The sequence below is a fragment of the Lathyrus oleraceus genome, chromosome 7 (genome assembly GCF_024323335.1).
Source record: "Lathyrus oleraceus cultivar Zhongwan6 chromosome 7, CAAS_Psat_ZW6_1.0, whole genome shotgun sequence".
In the NCBI taxonomy this organism is placed as follows: domain Eukaryota; kingdom Viridiplantae; phylum Streptophyta; class Magnoliopsida; order Fabales; family Fabaceae; genus Lathyrus; species Lathyrus oleraceus.
This window is the reverse complement of record NC_066585.1, coordinates 147237336-147262329: the sequence shown is the minus strand read 5'-3', so window position 1 is coordinate 147262329 and position 24994 is coordinate 147237336. Positions and strand designations below refer to the sequence as shown.

Sequence of the window (24994 nt, the reverse complement as noted above, 5' to 3'; positions counted from 1 at the left end):
CTTTTGTCCTTAGTGATTGAATTGTAAGACTTCCTTGCTTATTATAGGGCATGGTCCCTCACTAGCAAATTGAAGCTTTTCTCACATGGTGGACTTGTGGTTGTATAGGTTGAGTTTTCTCCCGTGGATAATGAAAGACCTTAGGGCTTTTGTTTAAAATCAAACCACCCATATTTTGGAAATCTTTTAGCCGAACTACGAGGTTTTGATCCTGTAAAGGTACGTAGGCAATGGATCTTTCCATCCAAACACAAAAATAATAAAAATTGTATATTCTTCTCTCATCCTCCCAATCAATGTTTGCACAATAAATATTTTCATAAACAATATCTTTTGCAATAATTTGTGAAAAGGGTTCCCTAGGAGTACCTAGGATGCATTGGGTGCCTAACACCTTCCCTTTGCATGATTACCCCCTTATCCAGATCTATGTACCTTTTTCATTAGTTTTCTATGTGTAAAACTTCTTAGGCTTTTGTTCGCTTTTTAGCCATTCCTTTGGATAAATAAAAGTGCGGTGGCGACTCTATCTTTGTATACTTTGCTTTTGATTTAGTCAATAAATCATAAAGTGACGAATACACCGCTACAGCCCGCCACAAGGCCATGGCGCCCGCCACAAGCACAAAATGAGGCGCCTTAGTGGAAGTAGTGGGGAACGTGGAAGTTGAGGGAAGTTGAGCTTGGACACGTCATGGCAGGGTCTATGGCGCCAGCCATGGGGTAGGCCACAAGTACAAAATGCTGAATTTTAGGGTTTTTGGCTCTTTTTCGCTCCTTTTCTTGATCGGGGCTCCGATTAAAGTAAAAACCTGAAAACAAAGGAAAACATAGCAATAACACAACAAAATAACAATAAAACAACTAGAATGCATGTGAAATCGGAGTCCAAAATACGGTAAATTTCAGTGTTATCAAACTCTCCCACACTTAAACCTTTGCTTGTCCTCAAGCAAAACATTAAAAAGCTCATAAAAGAAAATCTGTGTAAACGAGTGCTTCAGGTAAAAATTCTAAGTTCAAATCGGGATGCAGTGATAGGTACTAACTGAGTGAACTAAGGGTATCATGGTGACACTGATCCACAAATACGGACATAAACTTCATTCCTATATTAACCAACCCATATTATCCCACAATACCTAGGCCTGCCTCTTCATCTCTTTTTGTGTCCTTTTCATTCAGGCGCAATCACATTAAGCCCGTTATCCGTACATGCTTCATAGTAGAGTGGCCTGTTAGTGATTATGATCTGAGCATGGGATTTCTGGCACATAATTATGTGTAAACCCTTTTATTGGACCCAACTGTAGTTGTGGGGGATCGGATCCTAATCCGCCCTACCGAGTTCAGTGCCAGATACCTTTGAACCAACCAACAGTGGGTAAGTTTTTTTTTTCCTTTTCTTTTTCTTTTTGTAGCAATTTTTTACAATTCTTTGGTTTAAATGACTTTGTGAGGGTCACCTATACCGGATTTGCCTTTTTTTGCTTTCTTTTATTTTTTTTGGTTTTTCTGGATCATTCACTTATTTGCATCGGTCCCCTACGTAGAGGATGCGTAGGCCGGAGCTGACTGCTGAGATAAACTACTGAGGACTTATACGAAAATGATGATTAAGGCCATGGTATATGGGGTTTCGGGAGTGGTTCCTATATTTACGAAGTCTATGGTGCTAAAATAATACTGATGTTTCGCAAAGTTCTCCCAAGTCACTGCATCCTTACTCAAAACATGTACTTAAAATCTGAAAACTTTCGGAATAACACTATTTTCTTTTGCAAAAAAAAATTCGGTGGGGCTAAAGGTATGGGGAGTTAGGATTGTACTAAAGATATACTATATTTGGTGACTCGTCAGACTCATGCATTATACTAAAAGCAAAATAAACAACTAAAAGGAAATAAAAATAAATAAACTATCTAAAAACCGCAAAGAAAAAGCGATAAAGGAAAAAAACGAGAAAGGTAATAAAGAAAAGACGATAGAGTCTCCTCCCACTCTTAAATTGAACATTGTCCCCAATTTTTCGAAATAAGATAAGGGAAGAGTTACCTGACAACCTATTACTGACCATTGGTGCCTTCGCCATCCTGAGGTGGACGACGGGATCGGGTACGACGACGGTCTCTCTGATCCATCCTCGCCTGCAGGGCATCCTGAGCGGTCCTCACCTCTCGAAGGTTACCCATAATGGAACCTTGAGTGGCTTCAATGAGTGCCATGTGTCTCTGGTGGTAGTGTTGCTGACGGGCTTGTGTATTTGTGATCGTTTGTAAGGACTGTAGAACAGTGTCGTAGGACCTGTCTGTCCTCCGCTGCGACTCTTGCATGAAGCTCATGATATTCGCCAACTGTTGTTGGATGGTAGAGAGTAGGTCGTCACGCCTCTGCTCTCTAGCCATGTGGTCACGCCACATCTCCTCCGTAATATAAAAGCCAGGAGTGGTACCCATCTGGCCTAGAGTATGGGTCATAGTCGAATGAACTCAGGAACTCCAATGTCAGGTTCCTGTAGGTGTTACTCAAGTCATCAGCAAACTCGTCCCAGTGACGCTGGTGGCTAAGGAATCGGATACTCGGCTCGATACCCAGTGCCTCCATACAGTGCTGATCAGGATAACGTTTGGGTGCCATAGGGCGCTGATACAGAGCGATGTAGCGCTCTCTCTGAGCATTATCTCTATAGGCCACGTGCATATCATTGAAATCCTGCATCCTGTAAAAGTTAAGAAAGTGATCCTGAAAAATGCAAACCATTCAAATTTTTAGTCTCGATGCAAAATACGATAAAATAAAATAAAATAAAATAAATGCGAAAAATTAAAATGAAAGAAAAACCATGGGTTGCCTCCCACGCAGCGCTTGTTTAACGTCATTAGCTTGACGAATAGAATTTATACACCTGTAGTAGTAGGAATCGGTGGATCAATCAGAGTGTGGCTTGAGTAGTATGCCGGAATGTCTCCTCCTTCGTAGAGCTTCAGTCTTTGTCCATTTACAATGAATGGCCTATAGGTTTCGTTCTTGATTTCCACGGCTCCGGATCTTAGAATCTTGGATACTTCGAATGGGCCAGTCCATCTTGAGCGTAGCTTTTCGGGGAAAAGTCGTAACCTAGAGTTGAAAAGGAGAACAGGATCTCCTATATTGAAGTTTTTCTTTACTATTCTTTTGTCGTGATAGGCTTTTGTTATTTCTTTGTATATTTTTGCATTCTCGTAGGCAGATTGCCTAAGTTCTTCTAGTTTATGAATGTCTAGGGTACGCTTTTCTCCAGCGGCTAGGTAGTCCAAATTCAAACTTTTAATGGCCCAATAGGCCTTATGCTCTAATTCGAACGATAAGTGATAGGATTTTCCATAAACTAGTTGGTAAGGAGTAGTTCCTATAGGGGTTTTGAAAGCGGTTCTGTAGGCCCATAATGCTTCTTGAAGCTTCTGAGACCAGTCTCTCCTAGAAATAGAAACAGTTTTCTCTAGGATTTGTTTTATCTCCCTATTAGATACTTCTACTTGGCCACTAGTCTGTGGGTGGTATGGTGTTGCTACTCTATGCCTAACTCCATATTTTCTTAAAAGTTTGTCAAATATTCTCGATATAAAGTGTGATCCTCCATCGCTTATGACTAAACGTGGTGTTCCAAATCTAGGGAATATATAGTTTTTAAATAGTTTGATTACTACCCTAGTGTCGTTTGTGGGTGCAGCTATAGCTTCAATCCACTTAGACACATAGTCTACAGCTACTAAGATATACCTATTTCCTAAGGATGGTGGGAAAGGTCCCATGAAATCTATACCCCATACGTCAAAGAGTTCTACTTCCTGAATGTTTCTTAGAGGCATTTCATCACGTCTTGAAATGTTTCCAGTGCGTTGGCATCTATCACATTTGACAATGCAAGCATAGACATCACGCCACATGGTAGGCCAGAATAGGCCAGCTTGAAGAATCTTGGTGTATGTCTTAGAGGTGCTCGCATGTCCATCATACGGTGCAGAATGACAATGCTCGATAATACTATTTACCTCTTCTTCTGGAACGCAACGGCGAAAAATGCCATCTTGACCCCTTTTGAAAAGGAGCGGTTCGTCCCAATAGAAGTTTCTCACATCGTGGAAGAATTTCTTCTTGCGGTGGTAGTCAAGATCAGGGGGTACTATATCAGCAGCTAGGTAATTAACGAAGTCTGCATACCAGGGTACGTTACTTATTGCTAAGGAATTTTGGGAGTGCTCATAAGGGTTTAGGTTATTATCTTCAATGGTTTCTACTCTAGCTATCAGTCTATCATAGGCGAAATCATCATTTATGGGTATTAGTTCAGGTTTTAGATGTTCTAGCCTAGAAAGGTGATCGGCTACTACATTTTCAGTGCCTTTTTTATCTCTTATGTCTAAATCAAACTCTTGTAGTAATAGAATCCATCGGAGTAACCTGGGCTTGGCATCTTTTTTACTTAATAGGTAACGAATGGCAGCATGATCAGTGTAAACTATAATGTTTGCTCCTACTAGATAAGATCTAAATTTGTCTATAGCGAAAACTACAGCGAGTAATTCTTTTTCAGTTGTTGCGTAGTTAAGTTGGGCAGCATCTAGGGTTCTACTGGCATAATAGATGGCATGTAATTTTTTATCTTTCCTTTGTCCTAGAACGGCTCCAACTGCATAATCACTAGCATCGCACATTATCTCAAAAGGTTCCGACCAATCAGGTGGTTTCATAATGGGTGCCGATACTAACGCTTGCTTTAAAAGATTAAATGCGTCATTACATTTTTCATCGAAAATGAATTCAGCATCTTTCATTAAAAGTCCAGTTAAAGGTTTGGTTATTTTGGAGAAGTCCTTAATAAAACGCCGGTAGAATCCAACGTGTCCAAGAAAGCTTCGGACTTCTCTGATGGTTTTTGGTGGTTTTAGGTTTTCTATAACTTTTATTTTAGGTTTATCTACCTCTATACCTTTTTCGGAAACTATATGTCCTAAAACTATTCCTTCGGTTACCATGAAATGACATTTTTCCCAGTTTAGCACGAGGTTCACCTCCACGCATCTCTCCAGGATTTTCTCAAGGTTAGCAAGACAATTACGGAAATCAAATCCGCAAACTGAGAAATCATCCATAAACACTTCCATGATACCATCTAGGTAATCTGCGAAGATGGACATCATGCAGCGTTGGAAAGTAGCTGGGGCATTACAGAGGCCGAACGACATTCGTCTGTAGGCAAAAGTTCCATAAAGGCATGTAAAGGTAGTTTTTTCTTGATCTTCGGGGTGGATAGGTATTTGGAAGAATCCAGAGTATCCATCTAGATAGCAGAAGTAAGAGTGTCTGGCTAGACGCTCCAACATCTAGTCTATAAATGGTAAAGGGAAATGGTCCTTCCTAGTTGCTTTATGTAATTTTCTATAATCTATACACATCCGCCATCGTCCTTCTAAACGTTTTGCTACATGTCCGCCTTTATCGTTTTGCATGACTGTGATGCCTCCCTTTTTAGGTACTACATGCACAGGGCTCACCCACTTACTATCCGGGATCTGATAGATGATTCCTGCCTCAAGTAACTTAAGAACTTCCTTTTTAATGACATCACTCATTATAGGGTTTATTCTTCTTTGATGTTCCCTAGAGGGTTTTGAATCTTCTTCGAGGGAAATCTGATGCATGCATACGAATGGGCTTATACCTTTCAGGTCAGAGATATTATATCCTAAGGCTGAGGGATATCTTCGTAAAACGTCTAAAAGTTGGTTCGTTTCCTCTAGGCTCAAGGTAGCACTGACTATAACTGGACGGTTCATCTTTTCATCGAGGAACTCATATCTCAGGTTCTTAGGCAGTTCCTTAAGTTCTAAGGTTGGTTTCTTAGGGCATGGCATAGGATCTGGGGTAAGGGATAAACATTCGTAAAGGTTATCATCGATGTAGGGTTTTTTAAAGTCATCATCTTCCCTTATGAGAGTTGATAGTAACTTAATTGTTTTTATAATTTCTTTTTGTTCTAATTCTCTAACACATTCATCAATGATATCTAAGGCATAACACGAGTCTCCCATCACAGGTGCCATAAGAAATTTCGAAAGTATAAATTCTATTTTCTCGTCACCTACCTCAAATGTCAACTTTCCTTTCTTGACATCTATTATGGCTCCTGTAGTCGATAAGAATGGTTTACCTAGAAGGATTGGTATATCATTGTCCTCTTTGATGTCCATGACAACAAAATCAGTAGGGATAAATAACTGACCTATCCTAACAAGAACATCTTCTAAAATGCCTATCGGATACTTAACAGATCTATCGGCTAACTGAAGTGACATTTTAGTGAGTTGTAATTCTCCTAAGTTTAACCTCTCATAAACTGCTAAAGGCATTAGGCTCACACTAGCTCCTAAGTCTAGAAAAGCTTTTTCAATGACATGATTACCCAAAAGGCAAGGAATGGAGAATTTTCCAGGATCTTTATCTTTCTTTGCTAATTTGTCCTCGGAAATAGCATTACATTCCAAAGGCTTCGGATCGTCAAGTCTACGTTTGTTGGTAAGGATGTCTTTGAGAAACTTTGCATAAGAAGGTATTTGGGTGATGGCTTTTGTGAAAGGGATTTCTACTTGAAGTTTTTCTATAACTTTAATAAATTTTTGATACTGTTTATTGATCTGGGTTTGTTTGAGTCTTTGTGGGTATGGTATTGGTGGTTTATATGGCGGGGGTGGTATGTAAGTTTTATCTTTAGGTTCTTCTCCTTTTTCTCGACCTTCCTGGTTTTCAGATTCTTCTGGTTCCTTTACTTCGTCCGGGGACTTGGTACATTCCTTAGAAGTTTCGGGTTCACTCAATCTAGGGTTTGGTGGCTCATCATAAGCGTTCCCACTTCGTAGGGTAATGGCATTGGCTTGTCCTCTCGGATTTTGTTGAGGTTGTCCAGGGAATTATCCTCCAGGTGTAGTCTGAGGGGCTTGGTTTAAAGCTACCTGAGAGATTTGGGTTTCAAGCATCTTGGTATGAGTAACTATTTGGTCAACCTTGGTTCCTAACTGAGTAATCAATTCGTTAACACGAATGTTTTGATTCGTGAACTCCTTGTTTTGTTGGGTTTGAGCGGTGATAAAATTTTCCATAATTTTCTCAAGGCTCGGCTTTGGTGGCACAGGTTGCATAGGTTGATTTGATCTAGGGGCTTGATAACTAGGTCTCGGAGGTGCATTATTTTGAATAGGGTTATTGTTTTTATAGGAGAAGTTCGGGTGATTCCTCCATCCAGGGTTATAGGTATTCGAGTATGGGTTCCCTTGGGTGTAGTTCACTTGCTCAGAGTGGGTTTCGTTTAATAGACTGCATTCTGCGGATTGGTGTCCTTTGGTTCCACATATCTCACAATCCGACGAAACTGCGGCTACAGTATTCGGGTTTATGCACATATGCTCGACTTTGAGGGCTAATGCGTCCATTTTAGCTTGCATCATGTCTATAGAGCTTAGTTCATGCACTCCTCCTTAGGCTTCCTTCTTCTCAACTGTCGCTCGTTCGACTCCCCATGATTGATGGTTTTGAGCCATATCTTCGATGAGGGCACTAGCTTCAGGATAAGGTTTGTGCTTCAGAGCACCGCCTGCGGCAGCGTCGATGGTCATCTTTGTGTTATAGTGAAGTCCATTATAGAAGGTTTGAATGATTAACCAATTTTCTAAACCATGATGTGGGCATGCTCGTAACAACTCTTTATATCTCTCCCAAGCTTCGAACAACGATTCTCCTTGGTTTTGGGTAAATCTAGTTATATGGTTTAGAAGAACGACGGTCTTACTTGAGTGAAAGTATCTAGCAAGGAATACTCTTCTAAGGTTATCCCAAGTCGTAATGGAATTGGGTGGAAGGGAATCTAACCATGATAGGGCTTTATCTCTGAGGGAAAAAGGAAATAATCTTAAACGTATTGCCTCAGGAGAAGCTCCATTGGTATTAAAAGTGTCTGCTAATTGAAGAAATATTTTTAGATGTTGGTTTGGGTTCTCAGTGGCGAGACCTGCGAATTGTCTCTGTTGCACTAGTTGCAACACAGATGGTTTAAGTTCAAAATTATTAGCTGGGATGGTTGGGTTTACTATACTAGAACTAGGCTCTTCATTAGATGGTTGAGCGAAATCCTTAAGAGGTCTTTGGTTTTGGTCTTCGGCCATAGCTCTCTTAATTCTATGAAAGAATAAACGTGCGCGAGCGTAACGTTCAGGTTCCGCCAGAGGGTATACTAAGCTTAAACTTTCGGTGCTGCGAGTTCTTCGCATTGACCGGAGGGAAATAGCCTAAGTCTAAACGATATAACAACAGGAAAATGAAATTTGACGAAATTGGTCCCCGGCAACGGCGCCAAAAACTTGATGCGTGCTTTTCGCAAGTATACGAACGCGTCAGAGTAATATAAAAGATTGTCAAATCCACAGAGACCAAGTGTCGATCTATCGTTATCTATTGTTATGGTGTTTATCAAAGGCAATCAAAATAGGTGTTTTTAGAGTGTGCGATGAAAAGTAAAGTATTGAAATAAATTTAATTAATAAAGACAGGGGCGAATGTAATTCGCGTAATCAATTAATAATCCAAGTACTTGCTAATAGAGCTACTTATGGGTAGTGTTTCCTACTTTGAAAAGAACTAATTTAACAGGAACTGTCGCTTTCGTGTATTCAGAACCGAGTTGTACTCCCTAATCAAACCCTCTTATTGTCACTTATAAAAAGGCGCGCATTGCGTTAGAGTAGTAAACCTATTTTTAAGAAATATAGTATCTTGACTAAGTTGAAAAGTATTATAACCTGGATTTCTTAACCAAAAGAGGTTCTCACGAACCAGACTCTAAACTTATAAACGCGTCCGAAAATAGTTTTAAAATCTCTTTTCTTCTTAAGTTAAAAACTCCTAATGAACTAAACAAAGCACTTTCGCTGTTTTTGAAATAGTTAAAAACAATTAAGTTTAAAAAGACGTTGGACGACTTTCGATCTTACCCAACAGAATTGAAGTGCGGGAAAACTTAAGTTGAAAGTTAAAATAGCCCTTAAGTGTTTCTACGAACAATCGTACGGATTATCGGTTCAATTACGATCCTTACATTCTAACCTTATAGATTTAGTTAGACATGGTAAAGTAAAAGTGCGGAAAGTAAATAAAAGTAGTGCGAGTGCGGAAAGTAAATAAAAGTAGTGCGAGTGCGGAAACTAAATAAAAGTAGTGCGAGTGCGGAAAGTAAATAATTTAAAGCGAGTGCGAGGAAATAAATAATTTAAAGCGAGTGCGAGAAAGTAAATGAAAGTAAAGCGAGTGCGAGGAAATAAATAATTTAAAGCGAGTGCGGGAAAATAAATAAGATAAAGACAAGTAATAAAAACCTGCTCCAATCGGAGGGTTGAATAAATTGCAATGCGGAAATGAAAATGGCGGCAGGATTAACTTCCTTCCAAAGTGCTCCAAACTCGATTACAGACTCTATCACAGACTCGATTACACAATTGTGGTAACACTCCAATGCGAAGCGATTACCACTTTATAATACTGAATATATGCCATAGTGAAACAAAGTTGCTCTGAGTTTGCCTTTGCTCTAAGTTTGGATGATTGTAAAAGTGATTTTGAGTTTCTATTTATAAGCAAGTAAAAAGATGGAAATGACAAGGATGCCCTTCAACTTGAAAATGGGAGGGAAAAAATTTCCTCTTGTGGCGCCCGCCACAAGGCCATGGAGCCCACCACAAGCACAAAATGAGACGCCTTAGTGGAAGTAGTGGGGAACGTGGAAGTTGAGGGAAGTTGAGCTTGGACACGTCATGGCAGGGTCTATGGCGCCAGCCATGGGGTAGGCCACAAGTACAAAATGCTGAATTTTAGGGTTTTTGGCTCTTTTTCGCTCCTTTTCTCGATCGGGGCTCCGATTAAAGTAAAAACCTGAAAACAAAGGAAAACATAGCAATAACAAAACAAAATAACAATAAAACAACTAGAATGCATGTGAAATCAGAGTCGAAAATATGGTAAATTTCAGTGTTATCAGGTTCTTAAGAACATTTTTTCTCTTGGGGTCATCTCCATTTGACAAACACATCAAAAGTTAGGTCTCAGTGTACTTCAAAATAGTCAAATGAATTGAATGATCAACTTCTCAAGTCCATGCCTCAAATCTTGATGAACTGATGATTTAGGACACTCAAATAAGCTCAAATATGCATGAAATGATGAATGGAAGAACTTCCCTTGATTGTATTTGATCATGGGTTGAGGTTGCTTCATGAGCAAGGCATAGTCAATGCACAGATGAATTAGGGTTTCCTTGGGAAACAATCCTCAAACCCCTTGGTTTGCTTTGATAAAAATGATGAATTGAGATACTTGGTAGGCATATTTGATGAATGAGAGCTTTGGGAACCATTGTCATGCTTGCTTTCACCTTTAACTGGTCACATCAATGAACATAGGATCTCCTAGAAGCTTTGGATCTTGTGACTGCTCAAGCTACAAACAAAAGATGTTAGTGACACGCAACATGTAGGGTTGGATCCTACCCAGCGAGGAAGAGGTGAGCACACACGAGCAAGAGCTAGAGCACGCAGAAGCCAACAGCATAACAACGAGTAGTGACCTTCATGTTTCTTTCTTTTTATTCTTTATAATGTCGCATTGACGACAATGCATTGATTAAATGTGGGAGGAAATCCTTATCATTCCTCTACTTGTTTCTATTGTTAGTATTTTCAGTCAATAAAATTTTTTTGTTTGTCCTTATTAAAACATTACCATCATTCCATCATTTATACATAATTTGGCGTAACAAAAAAAAATTCCTTAAAATTAAATGCATATCCTACGAGTATATAGGTTGTCTTACAGAGGTTTTGTTAGGAAAACTGAGAAAGATCTAACAAGATTGATACCGTCCCGACACCTTAGATCCCTCACTTCTACGAGATCAGTTTGAATAACCATTATACTGATACCTTAAGTCTCCGTTCTAGATTAACCCCTAGTAGTTTATACTAGCAGTCAGCACCGTCTCAAGCGCAAACCATGTGAAGAGCCGATGAATATAAGTGTTTGATGCCTACAAATTAAGAAAATCCTTTATACTTTTGCTATCAAGAAATTGATAAACGAACCATACAAAAGGTTGCAAGATATATAAAAAAAAGGAACAGAAAAACCCAGCTAGTTGATTCAGAGGTACCTGGTACTGGACTTGGTAGGGCGAACCACGGTTCGATCCCCCACAACCTTCAAAAAGGGGATATATAAAGGGGTACCGCACTAGTGTATCAGACCCCGTGCTAATAAAAGGATCAAAGTCACTAACCGGCTACTTCACTAAGTGTGTGCGGAGGTAAAGGGCTTAATGTGATTGCGTTAGAATGAAACCGGGTGAAATAGGAACGAGAGACACTAGGTTGAGCTATAATATCATGATTCGAACTGGCTTGTACAAAGGACAGGTCTACGTTAATGCCTATTGCTTGTGTTGCCACTGTATCTTTAGTGTTTTACTTGAGTATCGGCCATCTTAACAATCCACCTGACAACCACGTACGAATTGGAAATGTATTCGCGTTTAACTATGTTTTCAAATTTTATTTGCTTGAGGACAAGCAAAGATTCAAGTTTAGGGGAGTTTGATAACGCGAAAATACATCAGATATATGCCTTGATTTACACTCAAATATCATACCATTTTAGTTAATATTCCGATTATTCCGCAAGTATTCGATTTATTTTTGCAGGTATTCCAATCTCCAAGCATTAATGAGCAAAATGTAGAAAAGGAAGAAAAAGAAGAAGAAACAGATAAGAAAGCAGCAGAAAAACCAGAAAATAGAAGAAGACCGAATTTGCTGATGTAACGACCGTCACAAGGAGCATGACGACCGGCACGCCCAGCCTGTGACGACCGTCACAGGCCCATGAAGAGCGTCACACGGCCAGATTTTACGCTTGAAGAAGTCATCAGAGACAACCAAAATGTGCCTAAATTCTCTCCAACAGAATGACTTCCCCGTGGATTCCTCACTCAACCAGACTTCCTTAATTTTCTCAACTGCCAAGACCTATCAAAGGAATATATAAAGGACAAAAGTTGGAAAAAAGGAGACGTCTACACTTCCGCTTTGCAATTTATATTCTACAACATTCTAGCTTTTTAGTTATTTTCTTTCAGCAACTTTGTTTCCATTACCGTAATTCATTTACCATTCCTTTTAGAATTCCCGTTTTCTCCTTTCTCTTCCGTTTTCCAGTTAGCCAAAGTAGTAGTTTCCTATACTGGGGAACTACTACACTTTATTTAATTTAGTAAGCAATTGTATTGAAGAAGCAGAATCCTACCGACCTGTGGAGGACTGCTCAAGTACTCCAAGATTCACCGTACTCTGTTAATCCAATTGCCAAGTTTTTATTCAATTATTATTATTATTGTTTTGTCATTGTTATAATTATGTTTGCTGCACTGTTAATCTATTTATGCTCTGTGTTTGTGCTATTTAACATGTCCGGCTAAACTACCGGTATCGGTATGTAACAATTTAATTAGATGGGATTTTATAATAATCGGTAAAAACTCTTTTTCTCAAACAATCTTTTAGGCTGAGGTTTTTAATTTAAATTTAATTAACTTTGTCACAAAAGTGATGAGCTATTTAATACGATTTTGCCACGAGAGTGGGAAATTAACTAAGGTGAGAACCAACAATCGCGAGAGCGTGAGGCTCGAGCTGGATAGTAAAAACTAGGCATTGAGTTTAAAAACAGCGAGAGCACTTTAAAAGCATTTATGACTTGTTTATTTTCAAAAAGTAATTTTAACTTCAAATGGGACAGCGAGAGCGTACATTCTGACTTAAAGCTATAGGCCGAATCAACAATCAAGAGAGTGTGAGATAAAGCCTTTTAAATAAATATTTTCTACCGAAAGATATTTGGCATTTAAACTATTCACCGGTGACTTATCGAATCCCTGACGATTAATGCGTTGCATACTGATTCCTTCCATCAATTCTTTCTTAAAACTAAATTTCTCTTAGATTTAATATTCTGCATCCGAACTTCTATAAATCATTCCCTTAGCTAAACATAGTGACGTTAGTAGCACTAGTTTGACCATAGGTCCCTATGGGTTCGATATCTTTTAAAACTAAAACGACTGGACTGTGCACTTGCAGTCAAGTACCTGATAGACTATATTTTATATATAGTCACGAACGTATCAACACCACTGGCGGCCAAGGACCGGTTGTCTTCTCCGGCGAACCTCGCCGGACTGGTTCAGTCATAACCATCACCAAAATTAAAAACAAGGACATGATTTCAAAGTAAAAATGGAACTGAGTTTGAATCTAGCCTCAATTCACTCTAACTCCAAGTATATTGAGAGATACATGGAGTTGAAATTTGAGGTACATGAACTGAGTTGCTTCGATTTGGCCTATAAGCAACTCAATTTTGTTGCCTACATTGGTAGGACTTCAGACAACCAAAGAATCAATAGAATTGAGCAAGAATTAGAGAGAATCGAAGAGATCAAAATTTTTGAAAAATACCTTCAATGGAGGTCTGGATTCAACTGCTCTTGCTCTTGCTCGTGCTTAATCTCCCTCCAAATGCTTGCAGAAGAATGATTAAATGCTCAAAAGGTTGTGGATCCCTGGAGTTTTGATTTTAAAAACAGTGGAAATTCAAACTCAAATTCAAGTGAATTTTTCAGGATTATCCTTTGCAATGTGAGGGTTAGAGATTAGGGATCAAAGTTGGCGCCAATGTCTGTCTCAAATGCTGAGCATATGAGGCTCTATTTATAGCTGAAACCATTGCTTTTTGCACACTTGAAATCCACTTTCCAAATTTGGTATTGATGATGCTTGGGTGCATGGGCGTGCATAGGCCCATAAAATCATTGCCCTGAGTCCAAAAATGAGTGTGAGATAGTCTGAATTCAACTTGGGTTGCAAGGCAAGTGTACATGAAGATTTGAAGTTTGATCCTTGCCAAGTGATGACACCATGTTCATGCCATGCGCTGCCTATGCATTCCTTGTCCAAAATGGATGAATTTGATTTCTTTGGAAAGGTGAGATTGAGAGGAATAACTTTCATGTTCAACACTTTTCCATTTGGAGTTTGTATCATGAAGAAATTTGAGGTGGAAGTTTGGAAATTTTTGACATATAAAATTTTTTCTAAGTGTCAAGCCATATGTCTCAATGTTCCACCTTGCTTATCTTTTTATATGAGCTTCAAATGAGAAATGTTTCTTCATCAAAGTTGTATCTATTTCAAAGAAATTCAAAATGGTAACCAATTTCATGCCATTTGGATTTGAAATGATAGAGTTAGGCATTTTTGAAGTTTGGAAAAATCACTTGATCAATGGTATAGGCCAAAAGTGACCTATAATGTAACCTCATATCACATGCTCAAAAGAGTTGAATTAGCTCCCACTCCCAACATCAAAGTTTAAGTAGACAAATTGAATTTGATTGTGCAACTTGGAAACCTTTCATCTCATAAAAATTGAGCAAGTTATGGCCTTGGGAAGGTGACTTTCAAATTAGAGTTTAGACAAAATGACCTATACTGTTTCAACATAGAAAATGATTTTGCAAGCAAAAATAGCTCTAGGTCTCAACATGAAAGTTGTTTGGAATGTAAATTAGAGTAAGTTTACTCTTGGAATCATTTTCATATGGTGAAAATTGTAGGAGATAGGGTCTAGGGAGAACCAGTTTTGATCAAATGAATTCATATGGCCAACCACCATCAACCAACTTGCTAACTTCCAATTCTCTTGAGTTTCTTGGTTCATGGTAGATCATATATGCATAAGAGGATGAATTTTGAAGTTTCCCTTGAGAAATTTGATCAATTGGTGAGATAGCTTGTTGGAGAAGTTACTCAAGATACCCAGTCAAACTAGGGTTTCCAAGGAAAATTACCCTCAAACTCTTGAAGAAAACTTGATCAATATAACATGTAGAGAATATTGGGACTCATATATGATGCTCATAACCATTCTTGGATTAATTATTGGTTGTGCTCTTTGTTCATGAGGGTCTCAAACCCTAGATGTGAACTTGATGAATCAATGGGATCATGCCTTTCCTACAAAAGAGTTAGGCAAAATACAAAGACATATTTTGGGTATTTTGGTTAGTGAAATGATAAAATACAAGTATGATACAATCACAAAGTATTTGGTGATCTCTCCCAAAACAAACCCAATGAAAAAAAGGGGAAGGAGGATGCCAAGGTATGATCCCATGCTAATGCCCATGATGAAGTTACATGAGGGATCTTAGGGTCAAAATTGGGGTCTTACAGCTGCCCCTATTTAAGGACATTCTAATTGAGGAGGTGAAGGTTAAAATGTTCGGCTCGACTCAGTAGAATGGGCTTAAATAACAACATAGAGAAACAAATTTTGGTCCCTAAGAGACCTCATGATGCATATGACATGAATGCAAAAGTTAATGCTCAATGGGAAAATATTGCCACAAAGGAAAAAGAAATCAGAGAGACCGAAAATCCGCAGGAGCACAATGCATTCCGTAAGGAAAACTCATTGGGGAGACAGAGACTCGGGGGGGGGGGGGGTAAAAGGGGGTATGCGTAGGCCAGGCTACGACTTAAAATTGCCGGTGGACTCGAGGACATCCATATAAAATGGAAAGACGGGGAAAAACAACATCAAAGGAAATGCACACTCAACTCAACTGGGGAAGATAAACTTCAACACAGGAGGAGCAGAAATCTATTATCCACTACCTGTTATCGGGTAAGGAGATAATAAAGATCCGACAGAGAGAACATTCGTCATTGGTTAAGATGAACATATCAAGGATGACTCGCTGAGGATTCTAGGAGAGGAAATTCATTACCGGTTACTGGGTAAGAATAACCTTGCTGGGGAAACTGCAGAAAAGATAGGATTTACAACTACCAGTTACTGGGCAAAAGACCAAGGGTAAGAGTATCCGTCATCGGTTATGATGAACATATCAAGGATAAACTCGACAGGGAAGAAAATTTGTCACCGGTTAATATGAACATATCAAGGATAGACTTGCCTGGAAATGTCAAGGAGGATACCCGTCATCGGTTAGGATGAACATATCAAGGATATACCAACTGAACAAAAAAGGTAAGAATTACATCTATCGAAAGCTGGATAGAAAACCGTCGGAGAGAAAATCCGTCACCGGTTAGGATGAACATAATAAGGATAGACTCTGGATAGGGGAAAAAGTAGGATTTACAACTACTGGTTACTGGGTAGAAAACCAATCAAAGAGAAGACCCGTCATCGGTTATGATGAACATATCAAGGATCGACTCTAATGAGGAGTAAAAATAGGGATTATATCTATCAGTTACTGGATAGAATACCATAGAAGAGAAAATCTGTCACCAGTGAGGATGAACATATCAAGGATAGACTCCGCACAGGGGAAAAGTAGGATTTACAACTACCAGTTACTGAGTAGAAAACAACAAGGAGAAGAAAACCCGTCATTGGTTAAGATGAACATATCAAGGATTAACTCTCTGTGGAACAAAATAGGGATTACAACTACCTTTTTACTGGGTAGAATACCAAAAGAATGAGAATACTCGTCACCGGTTAAAGTGAACATATCAATGATAGATTCAGGCAGGGGAAAGAAAGATATTTGTCACCGGTTAGGATGAACATATCAAGGATATACTTCCTGGGGAATAGATCCACTAGGGACTCTACTGAGGAAAAAAAAGGGTACTTTTGCCGGGTAGTGGGCAAGAAGTAACAAACTGCAAACTAAGAAGAATATTTACCAGTTACTGGGTAATAGACTCTCAGGGGACCAAAGCATCTATCTAGGTAAGAGCTAAAAGAAAATGGTCAATCAAGACTCAACCCAATGAGGACATAACTCAAGGGGAGTAATTCCATCCAGAAAATCAACTGGGGAGGAAATTGAAATAACAACCATCCACGAGGAAACAAACTCAGTGGGAAAAAGGAGAAAAGTTAAAGTCTTTCTGCTTAAGGGGCTGACACTCTACAATTGAAGCAGGACAGACACCAGATTTGGTCTGGGGATAAAATACCGCCATAAGAATCTCAAACAAATCAAATATGAAGATGCAGGGTATGCAATTATGAAACTATATGATTGTATATGTATATGTATATATGATGATTATGTTGACAAATTGATCACAAAGGATACAAAGGTGTCGCAAAGAATTTGAACCAACAGTACAATCCTCGGTTGATCCACAAAATATGGAGACAAATGCTGGAGAACGAAGAGATCAACATCCCAAAGGTTCAAACATAGCTAGGGAAGGTGGAGATCTACTGAGGAAAGAACATCCAATCTGTGGGGAATTTTAGGTCAACACCATAAAAATGGGAGACAACCCTACAGAGAAAAATCATAACAAAAGCTGCTCAGAAACCAGGAGGAAACTCTAACTGGGAGCAAGTTGAATGGAGATTGGTGGGGAAACCAATGCGATATATTGGGGAAGATAAACCACCTCCGAAGATCAACCCCATCAAGGAAATACGAACTTCGTTGTGGATGTACAAACTCCGTTGGGGAAGGCATAAACTCTGTCGGGGAAAACAACACGCCACAGGGTATCTGAATCAACCAACTCAGCTGGGGACGAGGAAGGGAATTCCACTGAGGATCAAACACTTCACCTATGAACTGAATCAACACAAACGTCTAGGGATACCCGAAGGATTAACTGCTTGGGGAACCTCTGATGTTTCGCACTTAAGGACTTGCTATCCATTGAAATGCTGTTGATATTCCTTTTACTTGCTTTGGAAAAATTCTTGCTTTTATCTATTTAAGAAAAAACTTGATTTTGATTTAAAAATTTAATTTCAAAATGATCATAATAAAATTTAAAACTATTGGCTGAAGTAAATAAGAGTAGAAACAATTTGGATAAAAGCTCAACTTTATTTAATGGAATGGTAGTTTGTAAATGACAAGACTCCATGGATTTTTACAAAGTTGAAAATGGTAATTTACATGGAAAAAGGGTTACATTGAATACAAATGATCCTTAATCCTTCTACCAACTCTTGATATCCACTGCGCTCTTAACCGCTGTTGGGGATGAACTAATGTCAACCCTTGTGCTCAAACAAGTCTTCAAAGTCTGAAGATCAGCAGAATGCAGTTACTTGCCATAATCCCTAATTTTTGCATAAGTTTCCCCAAGGTGGGGTACACAACTTATCGGAAAATTCTTTCTGTTTTATGTCTCTAATTTTTTCCTGGATCGCCCTTTCGGGTTTTCAATCCACCGAGACGCTCATTTTTGCCTAAGCCGCCCTTTCGAGTTTTCAACTTAGCGAGCTGTTCTATTATTTTTTAGGCGAAGTATTTCTTGACTACATCAGCGTTCACAGGACGAGTGAACTCTTCACCATCCATTGTTGTAAGAATCAATGCGCCTCCTGAAAAGGCTCTCTTAACAACATATGGGCCTTCATAATTAGGAGTCCATTTTCCTCTAGAATCTGGCTTGAACGTCAAAATCTTCTTGAGCACAAGGTCACCTTCTCTAAACACTCCAGGTTTGACCTTTTTATTAAAAGCTTTCTTCATCCTTTGCTGATACAACTGACCATCCACATGGAAGTCAATTTCTTCTCTTCAATCAAATTCAGCTGATCAAACCTGGTCTGACACCATTCAACCTTAGTCAACTTGGCTTCCATGAGCACACGTAATGAAGGAATCTCAACCTCTACGGGGAGCACTGATTCCATACCATAAACAAAAGAGAAAGGGGTTGCCCCTGTTGAAGTGCGGATGGATGTATGATACCCATGCAAAGCAAAAGGGAGCATCTCATGCCAATCCTTATATGTGACAACCATCTTCTGGATAATCTTCTTGATGTTCTTATTCGCAGCTTCAACAGCCCCATTCATCTTGGGTATGTAGGGAGAAGAATTATGATGTGCAATCTTGAAGTCCTTGCAAATAGCTTTCACCATATTGTTATTCAAGTTTGATCCATTGTCAGTAATGATCTTGCAGCGGGGTATTCGTTACCTTTAGATTTATTGACTAAATCAAAAGTAAATCATACAATTTGAGTCGCCATCGCACTTATATTTATCCAAAGGAAAGGTTAGAAAGCGAACAAAAACCGAGAAGTTTTATCAAATCAAAAACTAATCAAAATGTCAGAGATCTGGGTAAGGGGGTTGGTTATGCAATGGGAAGGTTTTAAGCACCCAAAACATCCTTAGTACTCTAAGGGAGCCCTTTTTTCAAAGTTGTATGGTAGGTTGGTATTTGTGAAAAGATTTGTGCAAACGTGATTGGGGAGATGAAAAAAGAATATACAAATTATTTACAATTTTGTTGTTTGAATGGATAAACTCATTGCCTACGTACCATCACAAAGGTATGATCAAAACCTCGTAGTTCGGGGTAAAAATCTCAAAATAAATTGGTGAATTGATTGGTCAAAAGCCTTAAGGTCTTTTGTTATCAAAGGGAGAAAACTCAACCTAAACCACAATCCACCATGTGAGGAGAGCTTCAACATACTAGTGAGGGATCCACCCTATAATAAGTATGGAAGACTTATAGTCCAATCACTTAGGATAAGGTGAGGTTTACATCAACCACTATGATAACTCAAACCTAATAGCTAATGTTTATAAAACGTTTTGGCAAAGATGGCCATTGGGACCACAAAGCCATTTGAGTGAGTTGTACTTACAAATTAGAAGTATTCACAAAATAAAGTCAAAGTTGACTTAAGGTTCAACTCAAAATAAGTATTAATGAAAAGAGTTTGAAAAAAATCAAAGGCATAATGCCTAGGTTTCTAATTTTGAAAACAATGTCAATGTTTGAACAAAATGAGTTTGGCTTGGGTTAGAGTGGAGAGAAGAAGAGAAGGGCTAGTCCTAAACATGAAAAGATGAGAGAAGAGAATAAAACCCTTGGAGTTCCTTTCTTGAGATCATAAAGATGATCCAAGTTGCTCCTTTCCTTTGGACTTAGCAATTAACTCAAGCAATCAAACAAGTATTCAATCAAGCTCCTAGGATCTTCCAATTGGCTTGTCTTTTCTCTTAACTTGGATGCTTATGACAATGGTCCTTCTAAATAGCTCAAGTTTGGAATCCCTAACACAAGAACAAACAATCAAAAAGTTCCACAATGCAATAATAGAAATGGACAAAGAGAGAGTTTAGATAAAGGGTCCTTTCAATCCAACTTTCAAGATTAAGCATTCTAAAGGCATGAGGCCTAGTTGCTCTTCAATCAATTTTAGCATTCTAAAGGCATGAGGCCCAGTTGCTCTTGAACTCCATTAAGCATAGGTGAGGTCCTAATTCTAAGTCCTTTCTCCTTTTTGCATTGGTTCACACAAACAAAACAAAACAAGCACAAGGCAACAATATATTTACACAATAATATGCTCAAGTGAGCAAAAGGCAAATGGCATAAACATAAGCATGAGCTCAAGTGAGCAAAGGGAAAAGGCGATATGAATAAATGAGTAAGAAATTAAATTGCATTAAAGTAAATTGCAAGAATTAAATGCTTGAATTAAAACTTAGTGATTAGTAGTTAGTGTTAGTGTGCCATAAGGCAATTTAGCGCTATGTTAAGCAATCGTAAGTGGACTATTGTAGTAGTCACACCTATCTGAGGCTGGTCAATAAAACTAAAGGCAAATAAACACAAGTTAGAGATCATGACTAGTAAGCCAAGCTCCTACAACTTGCCATGCCAAAAGAAAAGAAGAATGAACTTGTATGGATTTCAAGTTCTTTGCTTGACCAAGAAGCAACCTATGTTGGACACAAAGCAATTCACTTGATCTTTGATCAAGATGAATTTGATTTGTATCAAAGAAGGTTAAGCCTCTCATATGTCAAGGCTAACCACAAATCATTAACTCATTGGTCAAACGAAAAAGATGAAGAAAGGAGATGAAGATAGAATGTACAAAATGGAGATTCAAATGACATAACCAAAACACATTGATCAAACATGAATGGATTCAACATCAATCAATGGTAAACAAAAGTGAAATGAAGATTAGAAGTCAAGAAAGGTCAAACATATTTTTGGTATTTTTTGGAATTAAAACAATACATGAAATAAAATGAACAAATTAAGGTCAATCTTCAAATCCAATTCAAATCAACTTGGATAAGTCCAATTGGATCATCATAAGTCTAACATGGTCAAACAAGGTTTGACAAAATTTCTCAACATTTTTTGAAAACATAAACTAATTTTAAACAATTAAAAATGGAGAAAAATAACATATATGAACTAAAATCTCAAATCAATTAAGAAATTGATGAGAATATTTTTCATAGACTTATCATCATTCATACATGTTAAGAAAATATTTTTGGAATTTTTGAATACCTAAAAGTATTTAAAATGAATTAAAAACAATGAAAAACAAAACAATTCACAAAAAATATTAAATGGAATCACAAAAATAATTAAAAATCATATTATGAAACTAGAATTTAAGAGAAATTTTTTGCAATTGGTCCCATATTTTTGTGATTCCAAATAAAGAAGTTATGAATTTTTGAAAATAAATGGAATAAAAGAAAATAAAACACAAATTAAGAAAATAGGAAAAAACCACAGCGCTCAGATCCATCTCATTAAATGACGTGGACATCATCAACAGATCAGAGGCGCGCGCGCATTGTGTTCCTTGGTCAAACGCGTGGTACTATGAATTAAAAAGAGTCAAGTAAAGCAACAGCCAAGATTAGATCATAGCATTTGGATCCAATGGACATGAGGCTTCCACGTAAGGGACGGTGGTGGAAACCATCGTCTTCTCCGGCGAGCTCACTAAATCCGACCACCAGTTGCAGGTTTTGCAACCTCAACCAAAATAAGCGATCCTTATACCAAATTAAAGCTGGGGTGATGTACATCACCCCTATAACCTTGGATTATGCTCTAGATCTCTATGGAAGGAGAAATCAGAGATAGAAAATCCAGTTACTTGATCTGAAGTTCAACAATTCACAAAATTAAAGTCACCATTGGCTTGCCTCTCACATGAGGACTTCAGAAAACCAATCCAACACAAGCAATGCACAATATATAGTGAGATTCGAAGCAAAACAGTTGGGAGGAAAACCTTTGAAGTGCAGCTTTAATAAGCACGATCCAACCAATCATTTGCTTGCAGCTTGATCTTGATGTATGATATGAGAGCTAGGCTTAGGAATTAGTATTGAAATTCAACTGATGTTGTTGAAAATCAAACTTGAAAAATGAAATGAAAACTCAAAATTCCTTTGGGGTGAGGTTGGGAAATGATTTCAACAGGGACTCAGGCGCCTTCAGGTTGCCAATTGAATGAAGTGAAGCATGTAATTATAGATGAAGCTGCAAGGAAAGTGTGAGCAAACTCGTGTGCATGAGAATTGGGTCCTCCATGCATGGGCTTGTACAGGCGCATGGGAGGCCCAAAATCAAATGGTTTTGCATGCTGAGCTCAAATGAAGTAAGTTTGGATGTGTAGATTGCATCACATTTGCTTGTGCATGAAGGTTTAACATGAAATGCATAATTGGTCACAATTGCTCTCCTCTTTGAAAATCCCATTTGGAAAATCCAAACATAGGCATGTGAGTAATGGTTGGAAAGTTCTTGACATAAGGAAGAAAAGCTATGTTGAACGAAAATTCATTTGGAGTTTGGAGAATTGTGAAAACTGGCCATGAAGTTCAAGGTACGAAACATGTATTTGAAAAAATTGCCAAAAAGGACTAACTTCAAGCCCTTCTGTTTCAATGATTCAAGCCTCAAATTGAAAAACCTACAACATAAAATTTGTAGATATTTTCAATAAAATTAATTTGGACTTAAATTTTGCATCATTTGGATTTTTAATGAGAAAGTTATGGGCACTTGAAGTTGGATTTTTTCAAGATTCAATGGCTTTGGTCCAAAGTGACCTATAATGTTTTGTGTTATCACATGTGTTTCTTTTAGTATTATAAAATTTTGTCCAACATAACAATTGAATTAGACATCTTGAAATTTCCAATGCACTTGGTCTTACCTCAAAATCATAAAACATGAAGGAGTTAGGTCCTTGGGAAGTTGACCTAAAATTAGGGTTTTAGTCAAAATGACCTGTAATGTTTTGATATGAATGATGACCTTACAAGTTTCAAATTAATTTTTGATGAACACGAAAGTTGTTCATATGGTTATTAAGAACATTGTTTCTCTTGGGGTCATCATAATTTGACAAACACATCAAAAGTTAGGTCTCAGTGGATTTCAATTTAGTTAGATGAATTGACTAATCAACTTCTCAAGTCCAAACTTCAAATCTTGATGAATGAATGATTGAGAGGCCTCACATAGGCTAATATATGCATAAAATGATTAATTAAAGAACTTCCCTTGATTGGATTTGATCATAGGTTGAGGTTGCTTCATGAGCAAGGCACTGTCAATGCACAGATGAATTAGGGTTTCCTTGGGAAACAAACCTCAAGCCCCTTGGTTTATCTTGATCAAATTGACAAATTGAGATACTTGGGATACATATATGATGATTGAGAGATTTTTGAACCATTTTCATGCTTGCTTTCATCTTCATCTAGCCATTTGTTTGAGTATAAGGGCCTCCTAGGAGCCTTGGATCACATGACTGCTTGAGCTTAAAAAAAAACAAGTTACTGACATATTTTTGTGCTTTTGGTTAGTAAAAAAAAAAAGAAAAGCAATAATATACAATTCAAGCATGCTTGGTGGTCTCGCCAACTCACCCAAATCCCAACCCTAGGGTTAAGGAGCCACACATGCTATGATCCTTGAGGCAATGCAATAAGCAATGATATGATGCTATGAGGGATCTTAGGGTCAAAATTAGGGTATTACAGATCTTACTTGGCACATCATAACGGCATATAATCTGATTCTTGATAAACCTTACAACAACTTGCTTGGTCACATTTGCATACGATGCCGCTTCAACCCATTTTGTGAAGTAGTCAATTGCCACTAAAATGAAACGATGTCCATTTGAAGCTTTGGGCTCATTCATCCCAATCATATCAATTCCCCACATGGATAAGGGCCATGGGGAAGAGATAACATTCAATAGTTTCGGAGGAACATGAATCTTATCAACATAAATTTGACACTTGTGGCACTTCTTCACAAATTTGCAACAGTCAGATTCCATTGTCAGCCAATAGTAACCTGCTCGCAACATCTTCTTCGCCATTGCATGTTCATTGGAATGAGTACCAAAGGAACCTTCATGCACTTCAGTTATCAATGAGTCTGCTTCGTGTCTATCCACGCATTTGAGCAAAACCATGTCGAAGTTTCTCTTGTATAGTATATCACCATTCAAGTAAAAATTACCGGCTAATCTTCTCAAAGTCTTCTTATCTTTCAAAGATGCCCCAGGTGGGTAAATCTGACTTTGGAGGAAATATTTGATGTCGTAATACCACGGCTTCTCGTCTTTGATTTCTTCCACAACAAACACATGAGCTGGCCTATCAAGACGCATCACAGATAAATTGGGAACTTCATTCCAATACTTCACTATAATCATGGATGCCAACGTTGCAAGAGAATCTGCCATTCGGTTTTCATCTCGAGGAATATGATGAAACTCAACCTTTGTAAAGAAAGTTGAAATCCTCCTCGCATAATCTCTATATGGTATCAAACCGGGTTGATTTGTCTCCCATTCTCCTTTGATTTGATTCACAACCAAAGCTGAATCACCGAAGACATCCAAATACGTGATTCTGAGATTCATGGCCTCTTCAAGCCCCATAACGCAAGCTTCATACTCTGCCATGTTGTTTGTACACTTGAAAGTCAACCTAGCTGTAAATGGTAGATGCGTTCCTTGAGGAGTAATAATCACGGCCCCAATGCCATTTCCATATT

General features: G+C 38.2%; 1 non-coding gene across 1 annotated transcript; it reads left to right on the top strand.

Annotated features, from left to right (window-relative positions):
- The first annotated feature begins 7704 nt into the window (after positions 1-7704).
- LOC127108872 (small nucleolar RNA R71) lies at positions 7705-7811 on the top strand. The gene has a single exon (XR_007796374.1). It is a non-coding gene; the product is annotated as a small nucleolar RNA R71 (small nucleolar RNA).
- The last annotated feature ends 17183 nt before the right edge of the window (positions 7812-24994 follow it).